The sequence below is a fragment of the Dipodomys merriami genome, unplaced genomic scaffold, assembly GCF_024711535.1.
Source record: "Dipodomys merriami isolate MVZ:Mamm:240054 unplaced genomic scaffold, mDipMer1.0.p SCAF_501, whole genome shotgun sequence".
Lineage (NCBI taxonomy): Eukaryota > Metazoa > Chordata > Mammalia > Rodentia > Heteromyidae > Dipodomys > Dipodomys merriami.
In genome coordinates this window covers 325004-347588 of record NW_027206071.1, presented here as the reverse complement: position 1 = coordinate 347588, position 22585 = coordinate 325004, and the positions used below count along the sequence as shown (strand labels likewise).

Sequence of the window (22585 nt, the reverse complement as noted above, 5' to 3'; positions counted from 1 at the left end):
TTCTGCATCTGAGCATTCCAAGTGTTTGTGTTTTTTATTGTTTCTTTTAAATGCATTGTGAAATTTGTGTTTTAGGTGTTGGGTGCGGGAGGAGGAGCCAGATTATGAACATAGTTTCCTACAAGTCTTTCATCTAAAAATGAAAATAGATTCTCTCTTAAAATGACTCTCAGGAAATAAATTTAGAGATGGAAAAAAGGTTGTTTTCTCATGATATGAAAATGTGCTATTTTTATATGCATGTTTTATGTGTTCAAATTAAAATTAAGTAATTCACTATCTAAGTACAATCATCCAGACCTAAGACTTAAGTGTTTTGTGAGCTACAGGCAAGGTTATCACAAAAGACCTCTTTGCTATTCGGGGTCTTTTATTGTTCCATATGACTTTTTGGATTGCTTCTTCTATTTCATTGAAGAGTGAGATTGGGATATTGATAAGTATCACATTGAATTTGGATATAGCCTTTGGCAGTATTGCCATTTTCATGATGTTAATCCTCCCAATCCATGAGCGTGGGAGGTTGCCCACTTCCTGAGTTCTGCTTTCATTTTCTTTTTCAGGTTTTTAAATTTCCATCATAGAGGTCCTTCACCTCCTAAGTTAACTCCTAGCTATTTTATTTTTGTGCGGGTATTAAAACGGGGTTGTTTTCCTAATTTCAGCCACACTCATATCGTTATTGGAATACAGGAAAGCCATTGATTTCTGAGGGTGAATTTTATACTCGGCTAGTTTGCCAAAGTTTCTGATCAACTCAAGTAACTTGGGAGTGGAGTACACGGGGTTCTTTGAATACAAGAGCAGGTCATCTGCAAAGATGGAGAGTTTTACTTCATCTTTCTCTATTTGGATCCCATGTGAGTTAGCATCTTGTCTTATTGCCCCATCTAGCATTCTAATACTAAGTTGAAGAATAGTGGAGAGAGCAGACATCCTTATCTCATTCCTGAATTTATAAGAAATGTCCTTAATTTTTCACCATTAAGTATAATGATGGCTTTAGGTTTGTCAATCCTTAGCAGAAAGAACAGCACTGGAGCAATATCAGTTCCAAATTTCAAACTCTACTATAAAGCCATAGTAATAAGAACAGCTTGGTTCTGGCACAAGAACAGACCTGAGGACAATTAGAATAGGACTGAAGACTCAGAAATGAACCCCCTAACCTATAGCCACCGAATGTTTGACAAGGGAGCAAAAACATAGAATGGAAGAAAGACAGCCTTTTGAGTAAATGATGTTGGCACAATTGGTTAAACATCTGTAGAAAACTAAAGCTAGATCCGTATAAATCACCCTGCATGAGAACCAACTCCAAATGGATCAAAGACCTCAAAATTAAAGAAGACACCATGAAAACACTGCAGGAAGGAATAGGATAAACTCTAGAGCTTTTTAGTACAGGCCGAAATTTTCTTTATAGAGAGCCAGAAACAAAGAGTAAAAAAAGATAAATTAAGAAATTAATTTTTTAATTCATCTCTTTAAAGGTAGTGAATGTGACAGTGAATAGCCTCAGATATGGCTGCTGGAAACCTGGATTTGAATTATAGGTGTACAATTGATCAGTCTTAGGTACTTGGGAAATTTGTTTGGCCTTCTTTCTTACTTCTGTTTTTAATAAAACACTTAATTCATTTCCTAACTTGAAGAACACACGTGAGCACTAAAATTACCCTAATGCAACTGCAGTGCTTGGAATGGTGTCTGCACATTGTGAAGTAGGTCACAAAGAAGTCAGCTTCCATCAACATGGTCACAGCATCCTTCCTGAAGGCCTTAAGAAATATATACCCAATTGATATTAATATCTGTGAAAATTTGTCTTTACTACCAAAAACGTTCTTTTCTTTATATGAACAATGAAAGTAATGTTGGGGTTGTCCTGTGGCTTTTACTCTGAAGGAGTTTTGCCTAAATTTCATTCTTACTCTATTAGTGGTAGCAGTAGCATTCTTCAGCGCTACCCTTCACGTTTCTAGTTCTGTTTTCCATTTGGAATACTATTGTAACTTAGTTTATGTACTTTGTTATCAGAGTAAATAAAATACAACTGCTGAAGTTTTCAATAAAGTCAATGCATTACATTTTATTTGCTTACTACTTTCCTAAAATTATTCTTTTTGGATTATATATCCCTAACAAAATATTTTTTTATGATTTTTATATGATTTATATAGATTTCTTATGTGTTTCTTATATGATTTTTAGAGATCCATAAATAAAACTGCTCAAAACAGGAAAAGTGCAGGAAAGAAGTCATAAACAATACTATTATGGTGGTCTTATTGGCTAAATATAAAGAATATGTAACAAAAAAGTTGGAAGCTTCATTTTCTCTTTTTTCTGTTCTCTCCCTCTTCTTTGTAGCAAGGTTCTCACTATGAAGTGCCAAATGATCTGGACCTTTCAAGCCTTATCTCAGTGACAGAACTGATGGGATTAGGGAGACATGTGCTCCCATGGCTGGCTTTTAGGAAGTTCACAATATAGCAATACCAATACACATAAAGAAACTTTTGTGAGTCATGTATATTCACTTCTTCAATTGCCAAAATTAAATTCATATGTCAAAACATCAAATTACTTTCATTACAATATATGCAGTTCAACTGGCAACACTAGCACCTCCATACATCAAATGCAAACTAAAGCTCTATTTCAAAATCCAACATCTAAAGCAGTGTTGGAAATACAAGAAGATACACAATAAATCTTAAGGGGTGAGATCTTTAACACTGGCAATGAGCAGTGATAGCTGAATTTTTAACTGTTCTGTGGTTGGCAAGGAGTCTTGTTGGACACACTTTAAGACTGCCAATGGGGTCTGTGAGGAGACGTTCCCAGATGCTTCTGGGTATATTGCTGTTTAGTACAGCCAGTCTATAGACTGGCACTTTCTGGTTGTTGGCAATTTACAACGCTGCAGTGTATCTTTGTAAGTAGTGTCTTTGTGTTGAGTGTTGTTTGTCATTTGGGGTTTATCTTAGCCTTAGGCCTTGACCCAGGGGACAGAGTATGGGGGAGAATCTCCCAGTTGGAGAGGATGGTCGCTAGGGACTTATTTCCCTTGCCCCCAAATGACTGGGACTTCTCTTCCACCTTGGAAGGACACTGGGTCAACAAATGTTGATGGGATGTCATCCCATTCACTGAGACCTGATTGTTCTCTGTTCTCTGTTTCCTTAGATAAGGAAGTTCTGGTTGAAAGTGGCAGGCTCACTCAGCAGACTCTCGATTCAGCTTGCTGAGTGAGAATGGCACAGAGTTCTATTAGGAATAAAATCAGCCTTTGGTTATTGTCTTCTCTAATTCGATTTTAGAATTGGTACTAGGTTTAATTGTGGGGTTTTGTTTTTTGTGTTTTTGTTATTTGAACATCTCTGGGGAAATAAAATTTCCAGCCTCTAACTGGGTTCAGTCACAGAGAAGGATATGTGCCTTGTTTTTACTTTTCAGCTAATCTCAACAATGTAAAGTGCTCTTGTCTAAAATTGGATAAAAGTGGTTGAACAAGGTTACAGTCCCACCAACAATGCAGTAAGGTTCCCTTCTGTCCAAATCCCCTCCAGCATCTGTTGTTATCAGAGTTCTTGATTCTAGCCATTCTAACTGGAGTGAGGTGGGATCTCAATGTTGTTTTGATTTGCATTGCTTTAATGGCTAGGGAGGTTGAGCATTTATACATTTGTCTATTGGCCATCCTTCTTTCCTCTTCAGAAAAGTTTCTCTTAAAGTCTTTAGCCCACTTATTTATTGGGCAGTTGTTTCTTTGAAGAATTGTTGTTAGGGGACTTAATTTTTTGAGTTCCAGGTATATTTTAGATATGAGACCCTTGTCCGTTGTATGGTTAGTGAAGATCTTCTCCCAATCCATGTGCTTTCTTTTGATCTTGCTGGCTATGTCCTTTGCCATGCAGAAGCTCGGCAATTTCATGCAATCCCATTTGTCCAACATTTCTTTGATTTGTTGTGTTTCTGGATCTCTATTAAGAAAATTTCGGTCTGTGCCAAGGAGACCTTGGGTTTCTCCTATATTCTGTAATGATTTCAGAGTGTCTGCTTTGACTCCGAGGTCTTTGATCCATTTGGAGTTGATTCTGGTGCAGGGTGATATATATGGATTTACCCTTAGTTTTCCACAAGTAATTAAACAATTTTGCCAGCACCATTTACTGAAGAGGCTGTCTTTCTTCCATTCTATTTTTTGCTCCCTTATCGAAGATTAGATGGCTACAGGTCGGTAGGTTCATTTCTGGGTTTTCAATTCTTTTTTTAATATCAAAATATATTTTATTCTGGACCTCTTTCAGATCTGATTCAAATTACAATTGTCAAAGCAGTACAATGCAAAGGGAAACTGCAACAACAACAATTAAAAATGTGCCTTGAAAGGATAAAAGAGTTATTGGGGACTAATCATTTTTATGTGGAACCAAATACATTGGAAGTGTAATTAACATGGTCCAGTACAGCATAGAACATCTTCATCAGTCTTCCTTACACGATAATCATGAAAACTGAACAATAAGTTCTTTAACATGTACAAAACACTGTCATTGGCTGGTTTACACTGTTACAACAGTTTTAAAGTTAACCAGATAACTAAAGGAATGATGCAGACAACTCAATCCAGTGCTACAGGTAGGTTCACAGAATTAGACCCAAAGGATTTGGAAAAATCTAAATGAAAACATTGTATCTACAATGTCAAAGTTAGGAAAGAAGAAAATTACGTCTGTATTCAAGGATTACAGAGCTAAAAAAATGCAGTCTGTTTGTTTTTGTCTGTAATGAGATGGATAAGTACATCAGACTAAATACAGCATGCAGAACATTTTCTTGAACTTATCCAGAAAGTCCAAAGGAAACATCATGAAGCAGCTCACTAGAAAAGATCAATATGCCCTAGTTTATTTATTCACCCTGCTTCAACACTGTCAACGTAAAGGCAGAAATAAAGGATGCTATCAATGCCTCAGAACTACTGATGTAAGACATCAAATTTCTAAATCAGTGTGTTAAAAAATGAATACTTCCTCTTTCTCTCTCTCTTCTACACTGAAATAGAATCATGTTAAAAATTGATATTAAGCCTGGCGCTGGTGGCTCATGTCTGTAATCCTAGCTACTCAGGAGGCTGAGATCTGAGTATCGCGGTTCAAAGCCAGCCCGGGCAGGAAAGACTGTGAGACTCCTATCTCCAATAAACCACCAGAAAACCGGAAGTGGCGCTGTAGCTCAAGTGGTAGAGCACTCGCCTTGAGCTGAAGACCTGAGAGACAGCGCCCAGGCCCAGAGTTCAAGCCCCACGACCGACAAAAAAAAAAAAAAAATTGATATTAAACGTGACACTCAGAGCTACCACTGGAAACAGTAATTCATAAGCTCCCTACCCTCCAAACACCCCGGCTGATTCAGAGAAGGGAAGGGAAGGGAACCACAAACAAACAAACAAACAACAGCAACAAAAACAACAACAACAACCAGGGTCTCTGTAGGTTTGCTGCTGTTCCCTAAAATGTTGGCATTTGCTGCCATGCCAAAATGTTGGTCCAGTGAAACAAGATTTCTGCAAAACTGTCAATAGTAATTCACCATTTACAAGTACCGTCCTTTTTATGTGAATAGGAACACAGGTTCTGTAGAAACATACAATGTGTTTAAGAAAATGAAAGTGGTCTTAAAAGAGTAAGTAGTACAGCATGAGATTTGTTTTTCTAAGCATCTAGTAAAACTTGTCATTTTCACTCTCTGAAAGTATGGTCATTTATGATTCCTTCAAATAACAAAAATGCACAGCCCTCTTTAGGCCTCTAATCATTAATAGTTTACATTACTCTTAACAAAATCATTCTACATAAACAGATAGCTCCTAAAAAATAGTACTCTCTCATTAAATTTAATTTTACAGAAAGAAGTTTAAGGAAAAAAGGTGTGCTTTATAAGTTAAGTGAAAAAGTACAAATCTTTGGCCTTTCTCTTGACATTTTTATGTCAAAAAACAAAAAACCTTCATGTAATTCAATCTAATGATTACTTTTTGCACCATAATTTGTATTTTACACCACAAAGAAAGCACTTTCAGTATCTGCAAAAGGTGTTCAATCCTAAAACTTTCTTTACCTAGAGAATAATTCCTTAAAACAGAATTTGATACATGCTAAGACCCATTAGGAAATTACCAGTTACCACTTCTAAAACTCATTTTAAAATCAATGATATTACCTGATCAATTACAGGAATGGGGGATTAGAATAAAGATAAGTACTTAAGAGACTTCCTACATGGAGAAGAAAAAAAATATTGCTTTATGACATTTAACAGTGGCAGCTGCTCCTTATTTTATTTAAATCTGTAAGAATTCAGTCAAGTTTTTCTTACGATTAAATTTCATAATGGTAGGATTAAAAAATAATGATTTGAAGTGAATACTATAGAAAAATTACTGCATTCAGCTGATCTTCAGGAAAAAATTGTTCTCATGAGAAAATGGAAGGAAAAATGAGTAAGAACTACAAATATAGAACTTTTACAGGCTGTGAAACTTGGTCTCTTGCAATCATGTTACTGCTCAATTAGAGACAATCTTATTCATGTCTATTGGAGCAGCACGGTGGCACACAGCAGGCATTGGTGATGTTGAGAACAGCAGCAAAACCCAACACATGGATGATCATGAAGAACCAGCTTATGAGATGAACACCTTTCAGAGAAGGTTATACTTGAAAGACCCTAGACTTCAGGATAATAAAGCTCTGAATTTATACTCTTTAAATGTATGTCCTATCTTGGCTATTATGATTTAAGTAAAATAGCAGAAGAATAAAAAAACAGAAAAGATGACCATATCATAAAAATGTAGCTATTTTGGCAGCTATATTGCAGAATATCTTGACTATCATTTAAATCAGCTGGGAAAAAGTCATTAACTGTATCCAAATTAATAAATTGTCCATATCAAAATACAAAAGTACTATCAATAATCACTTCTGACTTTCAGATTTAAATTCAGTGCAATTGACAATGCATTCCTAAAGGAAATCCAGCTTAAACATACTCAAAACATTTGTTTCTATTCCTGGGAGCACATTTAAAAAATATTGCACAGATTTTTTTATTTTTATTTTTTTTTAAACAACAAGATAAGTCAAACACAGATGTGGACCTCTAGCAATAAAAGCAGGATATCAAGTGCCAGATACTCAGCATATTAGGTTTCCTACATAAGTCACAGGGCAGATTAGTTCTAAATACCTCTAACGTGATCCAAAACCCTAAAAACAACTGGCACAAAACCATAGCGAATGAATGCCTTTCTGGATGTAAATTAAAAAAAAAAACATTACAGTATCACAGTATAGTGAAATTAAGTGTATGTATTCTTTTCACCAATAGCAAATGCTACCCTACCTTAGTAAACTAAGACTTGCTTCAATCAATGTTATTTTGTAAAAATACCAAAACAACAGATGCTGAAAATAAAAAGTTGCATTACTTGGGTTAAATAAATTTCTAGGTCAACTTAGAATAAAGGTTAAACTTTTACTAGTAAAGCCCTCAAAATAATTAGTAACAGAAGTAGTGTTATAAATTTGCTAAGCTTGATTATAGGCAATTCCTTAATTAAAATATTTTAAGATAAAAATTTGACAACTACTTTCTTTAAAATTGATAGACCTGGATTCTTATACAGATCATGACAAACTCTATTAAATCACACACATAGGCATGGTTCATGCTAACATTTATCTATTACTTTACTTTTAGCTGCATGAGCAGAAGAGGAAATTTGATTTGATACCTATATTCTTTAAGAAAGTACTTGATATAAACAGAGTAAGGGACAGGAGATAGTAGTGATTTCTGGGAAAAATAGCAGCATATATATATATATATATATATATATATATATATATATATATATATATATATATATATATATTTGTAGTCACGAGTACCACAAATGCAGAATCAGAGCAGCAGTGAGTTTAGTGCAATCACTTTCTTTTCTTTTTAAAATTCTGAATCACTGCTATTTAAAAAAACCTTGAAGCAAGTCTTTTGTCTTAAAGATTATTTTTAAACTAAGGTAGCAAACATTTTGCCATGTAATGGCAGTTGTTATATGCCATTATCTTGCTTTGTATAAAAGAAAATAACATGAGAGATTTTTAATACTGGAGTTTGGTTACATTACATATGTAAGCTTCTATACAGAATGATGGACACTTTGAGAAGCTATTCCTCATCCAGAAACATTTTAATCTCTTAAAAATCAAAGCAAAACAATTTTTTTAAAAAGCCCCAAACTACTTTGCTCCTTTTCACAATAATGCACACTTTATCTATAATTTACTTATTGTTACAAAACATCAGATTTTTTTGTATCTTCACTATGGTAACTAAAGAAAAACAAAACATTTGGGCCCTTCTAGTATTTAATTGGCAGAAATATGTCCCCCAAAATAACCTATTGTATTTAAGCCATATCACTAAAATAAAATATAGTGAGACAGAGAGAGAAATAGAGACCGAGAGACAGAGAGAGAAATAGAAATAGAAACAGAAACAGAGCATAATATCCTTCTTTACGGATTTCTCTTCTAGTTTGACATGACCAAGGTCCTATGCTTTCATTTAACTTCCAATGCCCCCTTCCCTTCCACACTATGCACCAGTTGAATATATGCTCTGGGAGCTAAAAAATGTACCAAAAATCCACCTCTTCTAAAGAATGCTTTAAAATATTTTTAAGAAAATTTTTATTGTTTAAAAGGTGAAAAAAATATAAACAAGAAACTGATTCACTCCCTTACTTCATGCATCCATAATCAAACCAAAAACAAAATTTAAAAGCAAGAACAAACTACTGCTGAGAGTTTTGTTATGTCCATTTTCTCTGTACATACAAACTGCTCACTACTGAAGGGAAAAAAGAATAAAATCAATGGTGTCTGCTGATTGATTCAAAGGGGAGAAACACGGCTGTCATTAGAATCCAAACTCTGGTACATATGGGGTCTGCTTTTATAGTGTATATTTATTTCTCTCTTCTGTTTTTCATATCCCAAACTTCAAAATGCTATTTTAGGGGCGCAGCAGATTAGATTCCAACACTTGGTGAACAGAATTCACAAACTGGGACAAAACTCTGTCATCTTCAGGGTGCAATTTTGTATATATATATATATATATATATATATATATATATATATATATATATATATATATACTGCATGGATATACTTCTCTTAGATTTGGTTGTAGTAGACTGGCCATGGTTCAGGTGGGACTGTAGCAGTACATGGGTCAGGGACAGTCATTTTGGCTATGTACACATTCATAGTTGGTCCATGGCTTGTAACTAGTAGCGCTATTTCTGAAGGTCTAATACACAAACTGAACCATCTGATGCAATGGCTCAAAATTTGTCTCCTGCTGCATTCCAACAAACTTCAAAAATTCCACCTGTTCCCCTATAGCTGTGAAATAGAGCAACTGTCTGTGTTCCAGATGTGCAGACATTTGTCAAAAGAACCACTTGCCAGATACTTGCCATCGGGTCTGAAAGCAACACTGTACACAGGTTCTTGGTGTTTTGTCAAAGTATGGATGCAAATCCCTCGGTCTACATTCCATAACCCAACAGTAGATTCAAAGGACACACTTGCTAACATAAGGTTGGCATTTGGATTATTTGTCCCTGGTCCTGTTGGACTCCATTTGACAGTATAAATTTCTTTATTATGAGCTTGCAAATCATGTACACAATTATCTTGTTTCATGCTCCATATCTTCAAAGTCATGTCACCAGAACAGGAGGCCATAAGATTGCCAGTGAAGTCCCACTTGATAGCATTTACTTCATATGTATGTCCCTGGAATGTTTTAATAGATCTGTATTGTCCTAATTTGCAGACTTGAATGCACATGTCTGTACTACTTGAAGCAAAGGTGTTGTTGCTCTGCCAGTCAACATCCAACGCTGGTGCCGAATGAAAAGGAGACTGCTGCTTGGCTTCACAATTATTTGGGTTTTCAATTCTATTCCATTGGTCCTGATGTCTGTTCTTGTGCCAGTACCAAGCTGCTTTGATTGCAATGGATTTAGTAGTACAGTTTGAAATTTGATATTGATATTCCTCCAGCACTGCTCTTTCTGTTGGGGATCGTTTTTGCTATTTGGGGTCCTTTATTATTCCATATGAATTTTTGGATTGCCTCTTCTATTTCCTTGAGGAATGATGTTGGAATATTGATAGGTATTGCATTGAATTTGTAAATAGCCTTGGGATGTATTGCCATTTTCACAACGTTGATCTTTCCAATCCAGGAGCATGGAAGTTTTTTCCAATTTCTAAATTCTGTTTTGATTTCCTTTTTCAAGTTTTCAAAATTTTCATCATAGATGTCCTTCACTCCTTTGGTTAAGTTAATTCCTGGGTATTTTATTTTTTGTGGGGCTATTACGAATGAAGTTGCTTTCCTAATTTTAGACACCCTTTTCTCATTGTTGGCATACAGAAAAGCTATTGATTTTTGAGGGTTAATTTTATACCCTGCTATTTGGCCAAATTTTTTAATCATCTTGAGCCCCCTATGACCCAGCAAACCCACTTTTGGGCATTTACCAAATGATCACAAACAAGACCACACTAAATCTACCAGCACGACTATGTTTATTGAAGGATTATTTACAATAGCTAAGATATGAATCCAACACAGATGCCCCTCAGTAGATGAATGTATCAAGAAAATGTGGTATATATACACAATGGAATTCTATGGCTCCATCAGAAAGAATGACATGACCCCATTTGTTAGTAAATGGAAATACTTGAAAACAATTATATTAAGTGAAGTAAGGCATGTCAAAAAAAAACATAGTTTCCATGGTTTCCCTTATTTGCAATAAGTAGTATATGTATGAGTCAAGCAGCAAAGGTCAGATAAGTTGATTTTAAGGAAATGAACCCTAAGATATGTATTCAAATGTTTTATTTTTCTTTCATGCGATTGTTTCTAACACGTTTATAAGATTATTTCCTTGTTGCTTTGTATGTCCCTCCCTCACAGTATAACCCCTGCTTTCACTGTATTTGATGTCGGTATAATTTCTGGAGGGGAAGGGAAAAAAATAAATCGCTTAAATAGGGATAGATTTGGACCCATTGCAACAATGAGATGTACAAGTCGTTATGTTGATTTGTTTTTTTTTTTTTTTTTTTTTTTTTTTTTTTTTGACGGTCGTGGGGCTTGAACTCTGGCCTGGGTGCTGTCCCTCAGCTCTTCAGCTCAAGGCGAGCACTCTACCACTTGAGCTACAGCGCCACTTCCGGTTTTCTGGTCGTTTATTGGAGATAGGAGTCTCATGGTCTTTCCTGCCCGGGCTGGCTTTGAACCACGATCCTCAGATGTCAGCCTCCTGAGTAGCTAGGATTACATGCGTGAGCCACCAGCGCCCGGCAAGTCGTTATGTTGAAAACCACCTTTACAACTTTGGTGGGAGGGAGGAAGAGAGGAAGGTTGGGTGAGGATGCGAGGGTATAACGGGAATGGATGGGAAGAGGAAACAATGGAGGAGGCTACAATGCTTGATAGGAAATGGACTCATTATCTTGCCCATGTAATTGTAACCCCTCTGTACAGTATTTTCACAATTAAAAAACACATTAAGAAAAATAAATAAATAAAAATAAAATTGAATAAAAATCAGGCCAGTTTAGTTTCAGGCTATCCCCCTTCCCCCCCCCCCCCCCCCCGCATCCTTCCTCCAATGGAAGGGATTCAATACCAATTGGTGAAATGCCTTGATAAACAAGCAAGCCCTGGGAAAATGAAGCTCCACAAAATTACTTCAGTTAAAAGAAATTTTTGTTTGAAAACTTTAGAAAATGTACGTACAACTGATTTTCTTTTTGGGGCCCTTAAAGAAAATTGAGTGTGATTTGTATGTGTTTGTGAACATGTTCATGATAGAAATTGTTAGCAATTTGTAACAATTGTGTGAGTTTAAGTTCAAAATTCAAAAGGTTATGAGGTTTGGACATTACCAAAACATTTTTAAAGCATTTTGACATTGTTTAAAATTAGTTTTTTTAAGGATTCTTTAACTTGAAAATTCGAAAATCTGATATTTTAGAATACATAAAAGCTGTTTGTACTGTAATCAATATATCTGGGTTAACAAAAAGGAGAAACTTAGAAGCTAACAGAATACCTATCTTTAGGAGTGAATGGTGAACAGGCAAAAGTGCTGTTTAGCTGGTCATGCATGGTGGAACAGGCCATGGGAGGAGTCCACGCATGGTGAAAGAGGGCAAGCTGGCACAAACACAGTTCATCTCATGCTGAAGAGTCGGATTGGGTGCGTGTCCTTTCCACAGGAAGGGCCAAGTGGCCCATCTTTATTCTGTCACTTTTTTCCTGCAGATAGACACTGAAGACATGATGGTAAAAATGAGTGATGTGAAGATCCGATTAGCATTGCTAAAACTGCCCCTTGGATGTGTTAAAATTAAAAGTAAGAAGGTCTTAAAAAGAGGGTTAAAAAGTTTATTTGTACAACGTGATTTGCTCTCAATGATATTCTGCCATTGGATATGTTTTTTTAAGGCATAAATGTGTTAAGTCTAGATTCTTGGTAAAATGATGGTGATTGTAATTTTTGCATTAAGATAATATGTTATTTGAGTTTAAACGATTTCATGTGTATCTGTTTTAAAACAAGCAGCCAAGAGGAAATGAGTAACACACCTAGCCTTGAGAGTTCAAGGGATTTTTCAAAATGCAGCTAAAGTGGATTTCTGTATATAAAGTTTAAAAGTAAAATTGTTCTAAACTTTTCCCTCAAAGTACAAAAAGGAAGAATTAGGATTACCAAAATAATTGCTTAATTACTATTTCAGTTTGCTCTCATAGGTATTTTTTTAAACAGTTCCCAGCAGGCTCACAAAAAAGAATGAGGATTCTTGTAAGTTTGTCATATGTAACTTTGGTTCTTAGTAAGTTTCAGGTAAGGATATGCTTAAAATATACATCTATGTTGATCACCTTCTTGCTTTTAATTGGAGTAAAGTCACATTTTTGTGACTCATTGATTTGCAACTGGTTTGAATCCAGCCCGGGCAGAAAAAGGTCCGTGTGAGACTATCACCTGTACTCAGCCAGCAGAAGGCTTAAAGAGTAAGCAGAGCTGCTTAAGGATTCAAAGTGGCAGAATGTGAGCCTTGAGCTGTAGAGCTTAGGGACAGCACTCAGGCCCTGACATCAAGTCCAGCAACTAACTAAGGGAAATGCCAATGAGGCATTTTTCCCAGGGTGGAGAAGACACTCCTGGGACAAAAAAAATGGAGGAGCATCCAGAGATTGTAAGCCAATGCTTGAATGGCAGAAATAATGTCAAATCCTAGAGTCATTTTTATGTGGCCCTTCAAAAATTGGTCAGAATCAGGAGGTCATGGGAAGATAGTTTGTAAGCATGCCTAAAGTCTATGATTATCTATCTTGTAAGGGACAGGAACTAGTCAGTCATCTGTGATAATACTAAAAAGCTAAGGTTGTAAAATGTGGAGGATAGTTTAGATCCCAACCTCTGTATGTGTCCAAAGCTCTAATTGGCAATAACTTTTGAGCTGACTCCAGCTACATGAAATTTATCTGCTCAGGAAAAAGTTTGTAAACCTGAGAGTGTATTTCTATTGATATCTGTCTAAAGGCCTGCATAGATAACTCAGACATTCTTAGGTTACTAGAGATCACATTACTAAGTCATCCAGACAGATCCTTTTGCAAACCAGAAGGCTAAATAATCTACACTGCTATAGTCAGAAAAAAGGTCTGTGTATTTGTCAAAAGTGAAAATGTTGTTCTTAATGACATCTAATCCTGGTAACCTCTTTGTAAAATAGGCTAAGTATATAGGTTCCTGGTTAGGTAGGAACAACACCCCTGAGTCAGCTTGAAGAAGTGAGAGAAGGTGAATCTTTGCCCATCATCCCCTTTTAAGAACAAGGGACCACAGTCACTTTTTTAAAAAATGTGGCAAAATAGACAGAAGGAAAAGACATGGGAAAGAATAGTACAATCCTGAGCCCTCTATATCTGCCTAGTAAATCCTAGCATTAAAAGAACTATCTCATTTAAAAAAATTGTTATCTTGGTTAATTGTCCTGGGCTATTATCTAAATAGTCTTAAAAACTAGTGGGGTCATAGCCTGCCAAGCCTATGCAATGTATCCTTAACCAGTCTGTGTAGGAATTTGCAGCCCAGCATGAGGTGTGACAGTCCCTTGGAGCCATTGAGAGACCCTGCTACTGCGGCTGCTGCACACCCTAATGAGTAAAGTTCAATGACAGCTTGACAGTAATCTGGAGGCAATCTATATCATCATGCAGACTACCGCCACCCTGGTAAAAGTAGACTCAACTCCTGCCTGATTCCATCACCTGAAAATGCTTCCTGGTTGAACGCTGCTAATACTAAGATCTTATGGGACATTCTTTTGGTGATATCCAATAACCTCTCTATTCCCACAGTGGATAATGGGGTCAAGTATATCACTGGCTTGTCTTACGTACATCAGTGTCACAGCCTAGTTTGGCTCTGGTATGGTAATAACCTGCTTCCTCCTGGGTGTGTTTTAAAGATAAAGGAGAGATTTTTTTTTAAATCAATGGAAGTAGGAGGAGGAATTAGAACCAGCCCTAATCTTAGCCTTAAAATCTAGTAAGCTTTTCATCCCACTGGTGCCTTGAGGCTTTCTGAGAGAACTTGGTTCCACAAGTCGAAGGAAAAATGGGCAGTTTTAAATTCTAGTCACAAAGGAGCTCAAGGAATTGTAAAGAAGAGGAGTGTAGTAAAGAAAGACTTAGGAAATGAATTAGGGAAAAATTGGTATCCTCTAGATAAGAAAGGATTTAAAAAGTAAGGATTTTCTTAAAATGTTTGTAAAGAAGACAAACATCAGAAAGTTTAAGTATGTAGCAAATGGTGTGAGTATGTCTTAAAATTGGAGCTTACGAGTACAGCTGGTATAAAGGTAAGTTAGGTGTGGTATATGGAGTCAGGATTGCTGGAAGAAAATGTAAGGGCCTTTGTTACTGTTAATTTTGTTACTCAAGATCGGACCTTGTAGATTGGTGTCCTTTGTAAAAAGAGAATCAGCACAGTCCATCTATTGATCTGAGATCCCAATACCAAACTGTAAATATCGAAGACTGTGCCTATTAGGAGACCATGATTGTTCCCCTTGTTCTAGAAGAGGAGAGAATGAAGAGCCAAAGTAACTCCAATTTGAGATTAACCACACCATATTGTGATAAGCTGCCCTCAGAGTAACCCCAAGATAGAGAAAAAATACAGGTTGCCACCCACTCTGCCCACCCTTAAGAAAGAAGAACAGTTGCCCAAGTGTTCCAGGAACAGGATAAACCAATAGTTCAGAAAAAGGGCAGAGCAGTTAGGGTGGACTCAAACCAATCCTGTAACTGCTTGTGAGGAAATTCCCTAAACTTGTTTGTTCAGTACTATAAAAGCTGTGCTGATTGTGCTCTGGGACTCTTAATGTCACCGGTTACCTGATGTGTGGAGGACCAAGCTTGAGCTTGCAAATAAATGTCTCTTTTGCTGTTCCCATTGGTCGTGGTCTCTGGTGGTCTTTCATGGGTCCCAAGTCCATACAACAGGGCTTGATACAAAATGTCTCTTCCCAGGGAATTAAATGATGTCATTTATAACTAAAAGTATTTAGGGTCATTATTAACATCTTACACCTGCTGAGGTTTTTATTTATACTTCTCTTTCTTCCTTTCTTTCTTCCTCCCACTCTTTCTTCCACTCTTTCTTTCTTTTCTATGCTTTTTTCTTTCTTTCTTTTTTCTTTCTTTCTTTTTCCCTTACTTTCTTTCTTTCTCCTTCCTTCCTTCCTTCCTTCCTTCTTCCTTCCTTCCTTCTTTCCTTTCCTTCTCTCCTCCTATTCTATTTTTCTTTTTTTCTCTTTCTTTTCTCTTTCTTCGCTTTTTTTCTCTTTTAGGAAATGAGTATGAATTTAGATATTTTGTTGGCTGAACAAGTATTCTACCATTAGAACAATCCTTTTTTCAATGTAGTTACTTTGCTCATAGATTATCAGTTTTGCTGAGGCCTGAACAGAGGCTAAGTTCTTCAACTCTGTCTGCCAAGTAACTAGTATCACAAATGCATTCCAACATGCCAGGCTTTAAGATGTTATGAGAATCTTATTACTTTCCTTGCACACTGGTTCTGAACAGTGATCTTCTCAATTTCTACCCCTTTAGTTAGTGATGTGAGCTCCAATAGCCTGGCCTCAGTATAGATTGTCTACATGAATGATAGAAGCCAATTTCACTTTAATCTCTTTTTTGCCAGTCCAGGACTGTTATAATTTTATTTCTAGACAATGTTGTGTATATGTGCACGTTAGCGTTAAAATGTTGCTTTCCCCCCCTTTTTTTCCTTTTTTGTATTTCTTGGTCATGGGGCTTGAATTCCAGGCCTGGGCGATGTCCCTAAGCTTTTTAGATAAAGGCTGGCATTTACCACTTGAACCACAGTGCCACTTTCGGTTTTCTGGTGATTAATTGAAGGTAAGAGTGTCAGGGATTTCATGCAAGGGCTAGCTTTGAACTACCACCCTCAGATATCAGTACTTGAGTGGCTAGGATTACAGGCATAAGCCACTGGCTCCCAGCTAAAATGTTACTTATTTTAAGTTCTCTGATTTAGTTGGGGAACTAGCATGAGTGTGTAGAAAGGTAACTTTCAAGTCATCTCTCTAAATAATTTCAGAGATTCATTTTCATAATATTTATTGCAGTGATCAATAACAGAAGCTTTCCAAAGTAACAGAATGATCTATAATTTTCTCCTTCCCATAGGTATTATTGGAAGAAAATGAAAGAGATCTAAGTCTAAGTCAATATGCACTATAATTCTGCATAGAATCTTTATTTTTTAATATTTTTATTAATGTGAAAATACAATAAAGAGGGGTTACAATTACACGGGCAAGATAGTGAGAACATTTCTTATCAAGCATTGTTGCCTCCTCCTTTGGTTCCCAATATCATCCCTTCCCCTCTCAACCCCCCAAAACGACCCCCCCCAGAAGTTGATGTTAGGCGAAATGAACTTCAAGATAAGCATTCAAAATTTTTTTTTCTTGCGATTGTTTCCAACTTATTCATAAGATGATATCTTTATTGCTTTGTATGTACTTCCCCAGGGTGTAAGCCCTGCTTTCACTGTATTTGATGTTGATATAATTTGTGGAGGAGAAGGGAAAATAGGTTTTAAATAGGGTCACAGGTGGCCCTATTACAACAATGAGATGTACAAAACGTTATGTCAATTTTTATTTAATTATGAAAATAACATACAGAGAAATTACAATTACATTAGCAAAGTAATGAGTACATTCCTTATGAAGCATTGTTGTCTCCTCCTCTGTTTCCCCTTCCCATCACTTCCCATCTCCCACCACTACCACCAAAGTTGGTAAGATCATTTTTTGTCATAACTTGTTGTACATCTCATTGTTGCAATGAGTTCAGCTGTATCCCTATTTAAACAAAGATTCCACTGTAAAACCATCTGCTCCTGGGCTTTTCTTAGACGGGAGGTCTCTTATTGCTGTTTCTATTTCAATGCTTGATTTAGGCTTCTTAAGATGGTTTAACTCATCTTGGTTTAATTATGGCATGTCAATATTTGCTAGGAAAAGGTCCAATTCTGCCAAGTTCTTGAACTTATTAGCATAAAGTTTTGAGAAATATTCCCTTATAATGTTCTGAATCTTGGTTGTTTCTGTGGTGATGTTTCCATTCTCATCTCTGAGTTTATTTATTTGGGTGTATTCTCTTATTTTTCTGATAAGATTTGCTAAGGGTCTGTCAATTTTGTTAATTTTTTCGAAGAACCAACTATTTGTTTTGTTGATTCTTTCTATAGTTGTATTTGGATTCTAATTCATTTAATTCTGATTTAATTTTAATTATTTCTTTTCATCTAATGGATTGGGGTTTATCTTGCTGCTCTTTTTCAAGAAGGCTCAGCTGTCTCATTAAATTGCTGGTTTCAGATTTCTCCAATTTGTTGATGTAAGAACTCAGACCTATAAACTTGCCCCTGAGTAGTGCCTTTGCTGTGTCCCAGATGAGCTGGTAATTTGTGTGCTCATTTTTGTTGAATATCATGAACATTAAATTTCCTTTCTAATCTCTTCTCTGACCCACTAGTGGTTCATCAGTGTGTTGTTCAGCCTCCATGTGTTACTGCACTTTCTTTGGTGGCTTTTTCTGTTGAGTTTTAATTTTATTCCCTTGTGGTCTGAGAGAATGCAAGGAATAACTTCAATGTTTCTAAATTTGCACAAGTTTGCCACCTAAAATGTGGTCTATTTTAGAAAATATTCCATTGTTGCTGAGAAGAACGTGTATTCTGATGCTGCTTGGTGAAATATTCAGTAGATGTCTGTTAAATCTAGTTGATCCATGCAGTTGTTTAGATTTGCGGTTTCTCTGATGAGGTTTTGCCAAGTTGATCTATCTAGTGAGGAAAGTGGTATGTTAAAGTCTCCAACAATTAATGTCTTTGTATTTATGTGGGATTTGAGGGAAAGTAGTGTTCCTTGCTTGAATTTGGGTGTTCAGTTGTTTGGCGAATAGATATTTAGAATTTTAATATCCTCCCGAAGGAGAGATACCTTAATTAGTATGTAGCGACCTGCTTTATCTCTTCTCACTAATTGTAATTTGAAGTCAATTTTATATGGTATTAGGATTGCAACTCCCGCCTGTTTATTGGGGCCATTTGCTTGGTAGATTTTGTTCCAGATTTTCACATTCAAAATGTGTTTGTTTTTATGGGAAGATGTGACTCCTGAAGGGAGCAGATAGAAGGATCTTGCTTTTTAATCTAACTAGACAATCTATGTTGCTTAATTGGAGAGTTAAGTCTGTTAACGTTGAGAGATAGGACTGAGAGGTATTTGGGAGTTCCTGCCATTTTATCCATCAGGTGCTATAATTGTATTCTACACATTTATTGATTAGTTACCAATTATTCTCAAATTTTAATATATTAAAATACTTTCTTTTTTTTTCTTATTTTCTTGGCCACGAAATCAGCAACACCTCAGTCAACATTTCTCTCATAGAACTTTTCACATGGGTTGGTTAAATCTTGACCTGAGTTCCAGTCTTCTGAGAACTCACTCATCTGCTTAGGATTTGATGCTGGCTGTTGGAAAAGAGCTCAAGGAAGGATGTCATTTAAAGCCTTACAACTTTATTCTTTACCAGGGTATTCTCCTGCTGCTTTGGTTGCTGAGAGTGTGAACAAGAGCAAGCATTCCATGGGGAGCATGGAGACACCATATGAACTTTACTTACTGAGATTTCTGAGTGATTTGCTATCACATGTACTGTATTTTGCAAGTCGAATCTGTCAAAACTACCAGTTTTAAGATATAGGAGGAGCGTTAAAAGAACTCTTAGAGACAAATACATCTTCAACCTATTTGGTTCCAAGCATTCCTTCTAATGCTTATTCAGCAGGTACTGAAACTTGTGTTGGCTGTATCTATGTGTCTTTCTCATGTGTGCATGTATACATGTGTATATGTATGTGTGTATTTGTGTGTATAACATACATGTGTACATACATAAGGGCAATTGCACACATATATGCATACTTAAATAGATGTACATATACATATATATGCATATATATATATATATATATACATATATATATATATGGTGTTCAGTGGTTGATTTAATCTACAGTTTACAGCACATTGTCATTCTCACAAAATGTACATGATAAACTGCTCTGAGGATCTGTGCTCACTTCCCCCATTACCTTACTTTTCAACCCTGTGAACAACTTCAGCCTACTTTCCATAGGATACCTTTATTTTTGTTACTTACTGATAATAAAAGAAAAAGGATGTTTGTAAAAGAAAAAGATCTTTTAGGTCACTGGTTAAAGTATCTTATCCGTCCCAATGATTCCTATGAGACAAAATTTATAATAGTACTAAAAGTGAAAAGGAATTCCTAGATCTGTTGTTTTACCATTTAGAATGGCAAATAATAATTTCACGGCACTGTTATAACTCTTAAAGAATCCAAGGGTACCTGATGGTCCTTATCATGTTCCCACAAAACCAGTGGATTTTGAAGGATAATAGTAGACCAGCAGATATTCTAAGAAGCAGCCATGGAGCATGCAAGAGAAAGAGAGGAAATGATAGAGAGTGAAAGAGAGAGAGAAATATAATTCTTAAAGTGCATAACAGATGAACAAGAGCTGTATGAGAATATTCATACTGCTATCTTTAGACTTTACAGGTACATTTGAAAATATTTGATATATGATAACCCATCAACATAAAATATAAAGTGATTTTGAAAAAAATAAAGATTACTCAGAATAAATTATAAATGCAAAAACAATGTTCACAGAAGCAAACTCTCAGAGATATTTCATGACTTTTAAACGGACAAAGTGGCTGAAGTTAGTATAAATTTAGAAGTATGACAGTACTTAAAAATATAAAAATATATTCATATATTTCATTATATAACCCAAAGCAGAAAGCAAATGTTGTTTAGATGAGTTTTTTTAAAATAGAGTTTCTCAGGTGCTGGGTCGGTGGCTCAGGGGTAGAGTGCTTGCCTTGCATGCATGAGGTCCTGGGTTTGATTCCTTAGCATCACATAAGGAGAAAAAGACAGAAGTGGTGCTGTGCCTCAAGTGGTAGCACTAACCTTGAGCTGAAGAGCTGAGGGACAGAATCCAGAACCCAGAGTCCAAGCCCCACAACCAACAAAAAAAAAAAAAAAAACTAAGCAAAACACATTCTTCACTTTTGTGGCCTCAACTCTGTAATACCACTGATTCAGCCTAGGGCTAAGATTTTCGGTGTGGACATTTATCAACACTCCTGATTCAGACTCTACTTGAGAAAATTTTTAATCAATATTGTGTTAATTTTGCTCTTTGTAAATTCACATGCACCTGTAAAAAATGGTTTGGCCATCCCAGTAACATTCTCAAAGTACCTCGTAATGACAACTTACAAAAATTTGTATTATATTATAACAAGGAAAAGAATGCTACAAATAAAGAAAAACAATAATTAAATATTAATGATTAATAAAATAAAAACCAAATACCAGTGTTTCCAATCTTTCAAGTGTACTACATATTAGATTTTACTATTTCTCATATTCCTGTACATTTAAAACTGGCTAAAATTATGATGTTCAACGAGTTTTATAGGCTATGAGAAGTCTTTAAAGTTGCCCTCTAAGATTACTACTTATGTCTCATCTCATAATTTATATATGGCTTATATCATCATTTGGTCCTCGCTAAAATATAAAGAAAGGAAGCCCTAAAGTTTTAACAGAAACTTTATAGTAAAAGTCTTAACTCTTTGCTCTGTTTCTTTACACAAAGACTTTGCAACTTCTCATTAGTAGCGTTTCTATAAACTCTGAAATGGACATACTTAGTAGTATATGTCTGCTACCATAAATCTTAAATGCTTTATGGAAAAGTTTTTTGACCTGACAAAAAGTCTTAATTTTGGCATATATAAGCAAATTCCCAAAATTAAACATACTTAAAACATTAAATTGTTTGGAGGGAGGTCCAGACGTGAGTCCTGAACTCTGGGCCTGAGTACTATCCCTCAGCCCTTCAGCTCAAGGCTTGCACTCTAACACTTGAGCCACAACAGCACCATGTCCAGTTTTTTTCTGCTTATGTGGTGCTGAGGATTAGAACCCAGGGCCTCATGCAAGCAAGGCATGTGTTCTACCATTGATCCAGCTTCCCAACCCAAAAAATTAAAACTTTTAACAAACCTTAACACTTGCTGCAGTATTTATTATGACAGGTGACTTGTATAGAATAACTGAATTCCTCTTGCTACACATCTCTTGAACAACTAATATCCGGAATTAATTTGTTTTTGACATTATCAATCTTGACTTTATTCTTAAATATGTGCTTATGTAAGAAATATATGGTTCTAAAATTTCACGACAATATTTTTGAAATTACATATTGTTGAATTATCTAGTTTAAGAAAATCAATTCCACTTTATATATAAAAAATGTTCTGTGCTCAATTCGGCAGCACATACACTAAAATTGCAACAATACGCAAATTAGCATGGCCCTTGCGCAAGGATGACACACAAATTCGTGAAGCGGTCCATATTTTACAACAGATGCTGGAGGGGATGTGGCCAGAAGGGAACCCTAATGCATTCTTGGTGGGAGTGTAAACTTTTTCAACCACTTTGGAATGTAGTATGGAGGTTCCTCAAAAGACTCCACATAGATCTCCCCTATGTCCCAGCAATCCCGCTTTTGGGCACTTACCCAAATGTTTACAAACAAGACCACACTAAAGCTACCAGCACAACTATTTTTATTGCAGCACTATTTACTATAGCTAAGATATGGAACCAACCCAGATGCCCCTCAGTAGATGAATGGATCAAGAAAATGTGGTATATATACATTATGGAATTCTAT

The 22585-nt window shown here is 35.9% G+C and overlaps 1 non-coding gene and 1 pseudogene across 1 annotated transcript; one reads left to right on the top strand and one right to left on the bottom strand.

Moving 5' to 3' along the window:
* Positions 1-9379: 9379 nt before the first annotated feature.
* On the bottom strand, positions 9380-10331 carry LOC138810626 (F-box-like/WD repeat-containing protein TBL1XR1; annotated as a pseudogene).
* An 11834-nt stretch (positions 10332-22165) lies between these two features.
* LOC138810632 (U6 spliceosomal RNA) lies at positions 22166-22269 on the top strand. The gene has a single exon (XR_011367207.1). It is a non-coding gene; the product is annotated as a U6 spliceosomal RNA (small nuclear RNA).
* The last annotated feature ends 316 nt before the right edge of the window (positions 22270-22585 follow it).